Source organism: Pteropus alecto, unplaced genomic scaffold (assembly GCF_000325575.1).
Source record: "Pteropus alecto unplaced genomic scaffold, ASM32557v1 scaffold725, whole genome shotgun sequence".
Taxonomy (NCBI): Eukaryota; Metazoa; Chordata; class Mammalia; order Chiroptera; family Pteropodidae; genus Pteropus; species Pteropus alecto.
In genome coordinates, this window is record NW_006436637.1 from 353687 (window position 1) to 365942 (window position 12256).

Genomic DNA, 12256 nt, shown 5'->3' on the forward strand with positions numbered 1-12256 from the left:
ATTAGAAAAAGTCAACTCTAAAAGTACACTGAATGAAAAAATAAATTAATTAATAAAATTACACTGAATGAAAAAATAAATTAATTAATAAAATTACACTGAATGAATGGAAAGCTTACCTTGATTGGAAAATAGAAGCCTCTCAATGAGGCACAAATAGATTTTCTTCTCTCCAGGAAGTGAATTAGATAATTTTAGAAACTGTCTCTAACTAAGGAAGGCTTCCTAAGCTGCTCAATGCTAATGCCCCACTTCACCCCTTCTCCAACTGCCCCAGTATATCCTTTACTTTCTGAGCTACCTTGTCAGGACTTGCCCTCCCTTCCTCCTCCCCCTTCCCTCTCCCCTGCACCACTCCCTACTGTCCTAGGGAAAATTAAGGATAGAGAGCCAGACCAGGATAGGCCAGAAAAGAAAAACAAAACAAAACAAAACAGAAATTCTGGTAGTTCCCTTTAGAAAAAAGCCAGTCTCAGGCAAAGGGGAACCAGCAATTACTTACTTTCCTTGGACTAGAACAGAATTAAGGAATCTAACTAAAAATTTTCCCAATCCTCGCCATGACCCTGTTGGATTCAAAAAGGAATTTGATTTAACTGTTAGAACATATGATCTTGGCCATTCTGACCTATTATAACTAATACACCTATTGGTTTCTGAGAGCAAAGCAGCAGAATAGCTAAGTTAAGGTTATCTGGGAAACTCCTATAGTGGATTAAAAAAACAAAAAACAAAAAAACAAACAAACAAACAAACAAAAACAAAGAGAAACAAACTAGGGGAAGTACAGAGAATTATCCCACTGGCTTTACCACACCATCCCTGAGATTTTCCCTCAGAAAATGGACTGGACTAAAATCCAGCAGTGTAAGCAAAGACCTAATGAAACTGTACTTGATTCCTTTGAATGTTTTGAGAAAACTTACAAACAACATTCAGAATGGTCTCCAGACAGTTTTAAGGAACATCAGAGTGATCCATTGCTCAATTCAGCATTTCTGGAAGGATCAGATGAGGACCTTATAACTCTCTGGCTGATCAATTATCTAAAACTACCAAAAAGAAAGAAAAATATAAAGTTACTAAAATCACGAATTTACAGCTCCAGCAATTAAGCAATCAGGTCAAACCTCCCCAACAGCCTTTTCAACAAGGGGGGAAAGGAGTCTGCTTTACTGTAAAAAGTCAGGTAATCTTAGGAAGGATTGCAGAAAACTTAAATGGGATATTCTCCTTACCAATACTTTAGGAAAAACCGAAACTACCATAATAAGGGAAACTACTACTTCTGGGGCTACTTTATCTGTTCTTAACCCGACTCAATTAAGTTGCCATCTCTCTCAGAGTAAAGCTTTTGTACAAATGGTAAGAATAGCCAATCAACCAATATCTGTTTTTAAATCAGAACCTATTTCCTAGGGAATGTTATGGGGAGATATATATATTTTTACTAGTCAAATCTACCCCAATTCACCTGATAAGTTCAGACTTTCTTGAAACCTGATGCCCAATATCCTTTTCTCAGAAGGGCAAAATGTATTTAGAACTAAGTAAATCAGACACTAAACCAATTGAGAAAATAATGATTTTAAAGGAACCTCCACAAGAGGAAACTACTTTTGAGACCAAAACACTTGCTGCAGGACGTTCCTATGGAACTCTGGACCCTTTCCTGTACAGACGCTGACAAGATTAACTCAGCCACTCCTATAAAAATAACTATTGACAATATTTTGGCTCCACTTAATATTCATTAATATCCTTTAAGACCTGAAGCACTAGCTGAAATTAAGCCCATTATACTGGATTACTTTCAAGGAGGGCTTTATAATTTCGTATATGAGCCCTTGTAATTCTTTTTTCTTTTTCTTTTTTTTTTTTATGCCTACAGCACCTGGTCTTCCTAGGTGATCTCCCATTCAAGTACTAACCAGGCCCGACCCCACTTAGCTTCCAAGATCAGATGGGTCGGGTGCGTTCAGAGTAGCATGGCTGTAGGTGAGCCCCTATAATCCTATCCTTCTAATAAAGAAACCCAGCGGGAAAGGATGGAGACTTACACAGAATCTCAGAGCTATAAACAAAATAGTTGTTCCCGGACATCCCGTGGTTCCAAACCTACACACTCTATTATCAAGCAATTCCTGTGGACTTCCAATATTATTTCAGTGATAGGTTTGTGTAGTGCCTTTTTCAGCATTCATGTAGAAAAGGACAGTCAAAATCTCTTTGCCTTCACCTGGGAAGATAGCCAATTTACTTAAATAGTAATGCCCCAGGAATATATGGAAAGCCCCACATACTTCTCTTAGATACTAAAGGCTGATTTAAATAATGTTTAATTTCCCAGAGATTCTACTCTAATCCAATATGTGGATGATTTAATTTTATGCTCTATAATGTTATTAGACTCTCAAAAGGACACAATTTACCTATTACAACAGCTAGCCATAAAGAGACATAAGGTCTCAAAAGACAAGTTTAATTCTATTTGTACCAAGTAAAATACCTTGGCCATCTTATATCTAAAGATTGGCTACTAATTAACCCTGAAAGACTCAGGAATTCTTTCCTTTCTTTATAAAGAAGCAAGAGACAGCTAAAAAGATTGCTAGAAATAACTGGATATGATTGCAACTGGGTTCCAATTTTTCATTAATGCCTCAAACTCTATATGTCTTATTAAAATCAGATTAACCTGATCTGATCCAATGGACCCCCTGAAGAGAAATCAGCTGTAGATGCTCCAAAGGAAGAATTATCTTTGCGATATCCTAATTATAAACTTCCTTTCTTCTTTTGCATACATGAAGATAAAGGAAATGCCTTAAGAATTTTAACTCAGAAACATGAAGATTATCATAGACTTACAGAATATTACAACCAGAAATTAGACTCAGCAGCAAAAGGGCTTCTTCTCTTTATAGTAGAGACAGAGGTCCATCTCTACTATAGCCATGTTATGCAAATAAACAGAAGAAATAATTATAGGCTCTCTTTAACAATTTATGTTCCTCATTCTCTTGAATCTGTTGAACTCTCACTATACTCAGAGTTACTTGGTCAACTGACTGGCTTCTTATGAAGTACTCTTACTTTCTGCATCTAATATTACTGAGCTTGATGTAACAGTCTTAACCCAGCAACTTGGCCACCTTCTTTACAAGATAAAGACACTCACAATTGCATTCTACTTACTGGACCACATTCTTGCTCCTAGACATGATGTACAAGAAACTACTATTGACAATGCTGCCTTAATTTGGTTTACAAATGGATCTTATCTCACAGATGAACTGGGAAATTACCATGCTGGATATGCAATAACTTCCATGGTGGACGTAATCAAAAGTCCTCATTTAATTGAAGTAAGACCTGCCCAAAAACCTGAATTAATTGCTCTAACTCGAGCTTGCCCATTGGCCAATATTTATACTGGTAATCATTATGCCTTTGGTGTAGCTCAAAACTTTGGAATGTTATGGAAACAGCAAGGTTTCTTAACTTACCTAGGACAGCCTATAAAGAATGGAAAACAGATTGCAGAATTATTAGATACTATACAGAAACTGAAACAGCTGGCAATTTTTAGAATTCCAAGACATCCTAAATCTGCCACCATGTGAGCAAAAGCAATCATATAGCTGATGCTGCAGCTAAACAAACAGCACTAAGCAATCAAATTATCCAGACCTGAGAATGTTCTTTGCTCCATACTAAATTGAAAAAAGATGAGAAGCATGGTGGAAGGAAAGATGTCCCCAGATCTCTTCCCTTGAAACAACAATAAGCCGAACATCTGAAACTCAACAAATAATACCTAACCTGCACACAAGCACGTCTGAGCAGGTGATCTGTGAATAAGAGCTATGATGCATCAGAACTGCAGGAGTCAGGTGGTAGACTGGGAGAAACAAAGAAGCTGCCTCTCACAGCCAGAGCTCCCTGCAGGAGGAGCGGGAGAGGAGAAGGTGCAGCAGGTTCCCTGAACAGTCCTGCCTAAGAGAGCTATGAGCTCCACACAGCAGCAGTGCCTAGGGATCAGGGCAGAAATTAAAACAAAGTGGGTACAGCAGAGAAGCAACAGCTGATAATTACCCACAATGGTTGCAAAATGCAAGACTGAGCCACAATGCCCATCTCCAACCCAGAGGGCACCGCGCCCGCCCCTCCCTGGTCCCCATATTCCAAGACTGAACACTGTGGAGCCCCAGGGGAATCTGAGCAAATACTACTGAAACTGTTGCTAATACTGACAGGGACTGAGACTGAGGGTAGTGAGTGTGATTGAATATCTATAAGAAAAAAAGGCATTATTAAAGCTTAATATAAAGCAGTGATCCAAGAAGCTTAGACGCCACCTACTGGAAACCAAAAGAAAAACGCCTTCTTAGCAACAGGCTAAAGAGAGACCTTTACATAATAAATTTTCTTTCTGGAGGGAAAAAAAAAAAAAGGCAGACTACACTTCCATTAATGCCCAGGCAGAGAAATAGTCCATTAAACACTATGAACAACCAAGGTGACAAGGCAGCTCAGAAAGAAAGAGAAAAATCTCCAGAAAATAACCTTAAAGACATAGAAATATGTGATTTAAATGACAGAAAATTCAGGATAGTACTTCTGAAAAATTCAGTGAGATCCAAAATGAGTCATATTGACAATTTCAGGAACTGAAAAAACAACTAGATCAACAGAATGAGTTTATTAGCAAGGAGATTGAAACCCTCAAAAAGAGCCAAATACAATTTCTGGAGATGAAGAACACACAAAAAGAGATAAAAAATGAAATATCAAGCTTGATAAATAGAGTCGACCAAATGGAGAAAACTATCAGTGATATCGAAGACAAAAATTGAGAAATAAATCAGAAGAGGGAGACTGAAGAATGAAAAATTAAAAAAGAGAAATATGGAAACTAGTTGATACCATCAGGAAAAAAGTCATAAGAATAATGGGCATTCTCAAAGAGGAGGAAAAGGAGCAGGGATTAGAAAGCATTTTCAGACAAATAGTTGATGAGAATTTCCCAAATCTAAGGAATGAGCTGGAGCTTGGAATTCAAGAAGTCAACAGAACACCCAATTATCTCAACCCAAAAAGGCCTCTACCAAGACACTTTGTATTAAAATTATCAAAAATCAGTGACGAAGACAGAATTCTCAAGGCAGCCAGGGAGAAAAAAACGGTAACTTATAAAGGTAAACATTAGATTATCTTTGGATTTCTGAGCGCACACCTTACAAGACAGAAAGGAATAGAATCACATATTTAAGCTATTAATTGAAAGGAACTACCAGCCTAAGATAATGTATCCAGCTAAGCTCTCCTTTAGATATGAAGGAGAAATTAAGACCTTTCCAGACATACAAAAATAGAGAAAATTCTCCACTACGAGTCCTTGTGTTTCTGTTTTCTTTATTTTGGTTGACTTTTGTGGGGTTTCCCTCTGGTTCTTCTTGTTTTATGTTATATACTTCAGTTCTGAATCTTTGGCATGTGGTAAGCATTACGAATATATAGTTATATATATATATATAACTATATATTCGTAATGCTTACCACATGCCAAAGATTCAGAACTGAAGTATATAACATAAAACAAGAAGAACCAGAGGGAAACCCCACAAAAGTCAACCAAAATAAAGAAAACAGAAACACAAGGACAAGGAAGCAATGGAAACACTGAGCTACCAGAAAGCAAAAGAGAAAATGGCTGTAGGAAGACCTCATATGTCGATAATTACCCTGAATGTAAATGGACTGAACTCACTAATAAAAAGGCACAGAGTTGCAGAATGGATCAAAAAACAAAATCCAACCATATGCTGCCTCCAAGAGACACTTCTCAGCTCCAAAGACAAATATATACTCAAAGCGAAAGGGTGGGGAATGATATTTCAAGCAAATGGCAGTCAGAGAAAAGCGGGAGTGGTAGTACTAATATTGAACAAAATAGACTTCAAAATAAAAAGGTAAAGAAAGATACTGAGGGACACTTCATAATGATAAAGGGAATCATGCACCAAGAAGACATAACACTTATTAATATCTATGCTCTCAAAAAGGGCCCCAAAATATATAAAGCAATTACTAACAGAACTAAAGGGAGAAACAGACCAAAACACTATCGTAGTAGGGGACCTAAATACCCCACTGTTGGATATGGACAGATCATCCAAACAGAAAATCAATAAGGAAATAACATCCTTAAATGACACATTAGACCAATTGGACATAATTGACATTTACAGAGCCTTCTATCCCAAATCATGTGCTTATACATACTTCTCTAGTGCACATGAAACATTCTCAAGGATTGACCACATACTGGGACACAGAGATAGCCTAAGCACATATAAGATGGTTGAAATCATACCAACCATATTCTCTGATCATAATGCTTTGAAGCTGGAGATCAACTGTAAAAAGAAATCAGGAAGAACCACAAATATATGGAGTTTAAACAATATACTCCTGAAGAATAACTGGGTCAGAGAAGAAATAAAAAGAGAGATCAAGAGATACATATAAACAAGTGATAGAAATAGTACAACATATCAAAACTTTTAGGACACTGCAAAGCAATAATAAGAGGAAAGTTCATATCATTACAGGCCTATCTCAAAAAAACAAAAATGAGTCCAAATAACCTAAAGCTTCATCTCAAAAAACTAAGAATTGATTCAGCAATCCTTCTACTGGGTATTTACCCCAAAGACTTGAAAACCCATATCCAAAAAGATATTTGCACATTGATGTTCATAGCAGCATTATTCACAGTAGCCAGGACATGGAAGCAACCAAAGTGTCCTACGATAGGTGACTGGATAAAGAAGCTGTGGTACATATATAAAATGGTACATATTACTCAGTCATAAGAAAAGATGAAATACTGCCATTTGCTACAACATGGATGGACCTTGAGATAATCATGCTAAGCGAAATAAGCCAGACAGAAAAAGTTAAAAACCACAATATGTTACTTACGTGTGGGATATAAACCTAAAAGCAACAAACAAACAGAGACTCATGGACATGGACAATAGACTAGTGGTTACCAGAGGGTGGGAGGAGCGGGGAGAAGAGAGGCAGATGTGGTAAAAGGGGTCAAATATGTGCGGACAGAAAGAAATCTAACTGTGGGCAGTGAACACACAATGCAATACATAGAAGCGTTACTGTTGTATTGTACACTTGAAACAACTGGATTTCATTAACCAATGTCATCATAATATAAATTAATTAATTTAATTAAATAAAAAGAAAGCTGAAAACGTAAAAAAAAAAAAAAAGAAAAAGAAAAACACAAAAACACCTATCCATCTCAAACTATTCCAAAAAGTTCAAGAGGAAAGTAGGCACCCAAGCTCATTTTATGAGGCCACCATTAACCCAATTCCAAAAAACAAAGACATTACAAAAGAAAAGTAATAGGCCAATATCCCTGACGAACATAGGTGCAAAGGTCCTCAATAAAATATTAGCGAAATGAATTCGGCAATACATTAAAAAGATTATACACCATGATCAAATAGGATTTATTCCTGGAATGCAAGTTTGGTTCACTATCTGAAAACCAATTAATGCGATATACCACAGGAAACAAAAATAAAAATATAAATATAATTAATCAATAGATGCAGGAAAAGAGTTTTACAAAATCCAGCATCCATTTATCATGAAAAAAAAAAACCTCACTAAAGTGGAACTAGAGGGAACAAACCTCAATATGAAAAAGGCCATATATGGCAAGCCCATAGCTAACATCATATTCAACAGAGAGAAGCCAAAAGCATTTTCTTAAGATAGGAATAAGACAAGGATGTCCATTTTCACCACTTCAATTCTACATAGTATTGGAAGTCCTAGCCACAGCAATCAGACAAGAAAAAAAAAAGGCATTCAAATTGAAAAGGAAGAAGTAAAATTGTCATTATTTGCACACAACAGTACACTATATAGAAAGAACCTTAAAGATTCCATCAAAAAAAATTATTTTAGAACTGATAAATTCCGTAAAGTAGCAAGATACAAAATTAATATTCAGAAATCGATTAAAAAAGAAATCAATTGCATTTTAATATACCATATTGAACTATCAGAATGAGAAATTAAGAAAACAATCACATTTATAATTGCATGAAAAAATAAATTTAACTTAGGAGGTAAAAGACTGATACTCAGAAAGTTATAAGACATTGAAGAAAGAAACTGAAGAAGAAACAAATAAATGGAAGCATATACCATGGTCATGGATCAGAAGAATTAATGTTATTAGAATATCCATACTACTCAAAGGAATCTATAGATTCAATGCAATCCCTATCAAAATACCAATGATGTTTTTCACAGAACTAGAACAAATAATCCTAAAATTTATATGAAATCACAAAAGAATCTGAACATCTACAGCAATCTTGAGAAAGAAGAACAAAATTAAAAGTACCATGCTACCTGATATCAAACTATAAGGCTACTATAAGGCTACAGTAATCAAAACAACAGCATGGTACTGGCATAAAAACAGACACATAGATCAATGGAACAGAATAGAGAGCCCAGAAATAAACCCACACCTATATGGTCTATTAATCAAAAATGGACATTCTTGACAAAGGAAGCAAGAATATACCATGGAGTAAAGACAATCTATTCAATAGATGGTGTTGGGAAAATTGGGCTGATACATGCAAAAAAAAAAAAAAAAAATGAAACTGGACCACTGTCTTACACCATATACAAGAATAAACTCAAAATTTATTAAAGACTTAAATGTAAGACAAAAACCATAAAACTCCTAGAAAAACATAAAACATAGGCAGTAAACTCTCTAATATTGCTCTAAGTAATATTTTTTTCTGAGATATCTCCCCAGGGAAAGAAAACAAAAGAAAAAAAATAAGCAAATGGGATTACATCAAACTAAAACCTTTTGCACAGCCAAGAAAACCATTGATGAATGGTAGAATATATTAGTCAATGATACATCTGATAAGGGGTTGATATACAAAATTTATGAAGAACTCATACAACTCAACACCTTAAACATAACAAACTTTTAAAAAATCCCAAGCAATCCAATTAAAAAATGAGCAGAGGACCTGAATAGATATTTCTCCAAAGAAGACATACAGGTGGCCAACAGACATAGAAAAAGATGCTCAATGTCACTAATCATTAGAAAAATGCAAATTAAAACAACAATGAGATATCACCTCATACTTGTTAGAATGTCTATCATCAATAAATCAAAAAACAACAAGTGTTGGTCAAGAAGTGGAGATTAGGGACCCCTCACGCACAGATAGTGGGATTACAAATTAGTGCATCCTCAATGGAAAACAGTTATCATGGTTTCTCAAAAAATTAAAAAATAGAACTACCTCATAACCCAGCAATTCCACTTCTGAGTATCTATCCTAAGAAATCCAAAACACTAATTCAAAAGATATATGTACCCCTATGTTAACCGTAGTGTTACTTACTATATCCAATATATGGAAGCAACCTAATTTCTCACCAATAGATGACTGGGTAAAGAAGTGGCACATTTACACAATGGAATATTAGTTGGCCATAAAAAATGAAATCTTACCATTTGCAACAACATGATGGGCCTAGAATGTATTATACTAACTGAAATAAGTCAGACAGAGAAAGACAAATACTATATGATCTTACATATATGTAGAATAAAGAATAAAATAAACAAATGAACAAAACAGAAACAGACTCATAGATACAGAGAACAAACTAACAGTTGCCAGATGAGAGGCGATTTTGGGGGCTGGGTGAAGGAATTAAGAGGTACAAATTAGTAGTTACAAAATAGTCACGGAGATGTAAAGTACAGCATAGGAAATATAGTCAATAATATTCTAATAAGTATGTATAGTGCCAGGCAATGTAGAGTACTAGGCTAATCGGGAGGACCACTTCGTAAATTATGTAAATGTCTAACCACTATGCTGTACACCTGAAACTAATATAAAATAATGCTGAATATCAACTATAATTGAAAAAAAAAACCTCAAAAAAATTAGTTGCCCATATATCTGTGGGTTTATTTCTGGGCTCTCAATTCTGTTCCATTGTTCTGTATGTCTGTTTTTCTGCCAATCCAATGCTGTTTTGATTATTGTAGCTTTGTAGTACAGTTTGAAGTGAGGGAGTGTGCTACTTCTGGCTTTGTTCTTTTTTCTCAGGATTGCTTTGGCTCTTTGGGGTTTTTTGTGGTTCCATACAAATTTGAGGATTTGTTTTTGTTCTATTTCTGTGAGAAATGCCATTGGAATTTTAATAGGAATTGCATTAAATTTGTAGATTGCTTTGGGCAATATGGACATTTGAACAATGTTAACTTTTTCAATCCATGAACACAGAATATCTTTTCATTTCTTTGTGTCCTTTTCAATTTATTTTAACAATGTCTTGCAGTTTTTAGCAAACAGGTCCTTCATCTCCTTTAAGTTTATTCCTAGGTATTTTATTATTTTTCTTGCAATTGTAAATGGGATTGTTTTCTTCATTTCTCTTTCTGATATTTCATTGTTAGTATATAGAAATCCAAAATGTATATTGATTTTGTATCCTGCAACTTTATTGTATTTGTTTATCTAGTATTGGTTTTTAATTTCATTTCATCGTGGTCAGAGAACATACTTTGATAGCAATTATCTTAGATTTATTGAGGATTGTTTTAATGGCTTAACATATGATATATCCTGGAGAATGTTTCATGTGTCCAGAAGAATGTGTATTCTGCTGTCGTTGGATGAAGTGGTCTATAGATATCTCCTCCCTTTTCCCATTATTATTGTTATATATGTGACATCCATATCTATTATAAACCCAATAATACATTGTAATAATTATTACATAATCTTGTCTTTTAAAGACTGTGAGAAAAAAAGTAGAGCAATTAAATATTTATAGAATTTGTTATATTAACCTTCTAATTTAGCATTTTTGGTTCTCTTTCTTCTTGTGGATTTCAGTTATCATCTAGTGTCATTACCTCACTCCAAAACATCTTTATTAAGTTCACCCAAGGAGGAACACACAAGGCCAAAGGGGTTAAGCAAGGTTTATTGTAGCAGAGTGACAGCTGAGCTGAGCCGAAGATGGCATTAGCCCTGAATGCAAGGGGACCTGAAACTTATATGGGGCTTGAGGTGGGCTTTTTTGGTGCGAGTATTTCTGGCAGGTAAATTGATGGAGAAGGGAGGAAAGTCCAATGAAATGGGAGGTGAGCATGTAGTGTTGTCAACCTGGACATTGCAAGGTCCGGCTCCACACAAAGGTAAGGGAGGAGTCTAGTTCCCACACTATGGGGATAGGCATAGGGCCCTCCTGGACCTAACAATTTTGTTTCCACCTACCTGCTTTGTGCTGTTATTGTCAAATAGCATTTTGAAAAAATAATGACACATACATATTATGTTTCTATAAATGAAAATTCTACAATACAATTATACTTATGCCTTAGGTAATTATTTTTGAAATAGATTAAGAGTAGGAAGAACAAATACGCATTTATGCTGTTTTTTTATAAATATCTTCATTTACCAACAGTTTGTTTTTCATGTGAATTTGAATTACTATCTGGCGTCATTTGCTTTTGATCTGAAGAACTCTTTTTAGTGTTTCTTGTCAGTCAATCCTGCTAGCAATGAATTCTCTCAGTTTCCCTTTATTTTAAAATTTCTTTATTTTTTTAAAGGCAGTTTTGCCAATTATAGAAACGTAGAGTACAGCATAGGGAATATAGTCAATATTATTGTAATGGCTGTGTGTAGAGCCAGATGGGTGCTAGAGTAATCAGAGGGATCATTTCATAAATTAAACAAATGTCTAACCATTGTACTGTATACCTAAAACTAATATAAAATATTTTTAAAGGCAATTTTGCTAGATTGGTTTACAGTTTTTTACTTTAAGCAATTTGAATATGTCATACTGTCTCCTGGCCTCCATTGTTTTTGAAAATACGTCAGCTGCCAACCCCAATGAACTTTTATTATATGTGATGAAATGTTTTCCTTTTGCTGCTTTTAAGATTTTTCTCTTTTTCTTTGGCTTTCAATGTCATGACTATGATAGGTCTCGGTGTGGATCTCTTTGTGTTTATCCTACTTTAAGTTCATTATTCTTCAATATATAACGTTTTTCATAAAATTTGGGAAATTTTAAGCCATAATTCTTAATAATTTTTATGCCCCTTTCTCTCTGTTCTCTCCATCATGCATATGTT

At 35.0% G+C, this 12256-nt stretch overlaps 1 pseudogene; it reads right to left on the minus strand.

The window, feature by feature from the left end:
* Positions 1 to 1882: 1882 nt before the first annotated feature.
* On the minus strand, positions 1883 to 2000 carry LOC112481098 (annotated as a pseudogene).
* Between the last annotated feature and the right edge of the window lie 10256 nt (positions 2001 to 12256).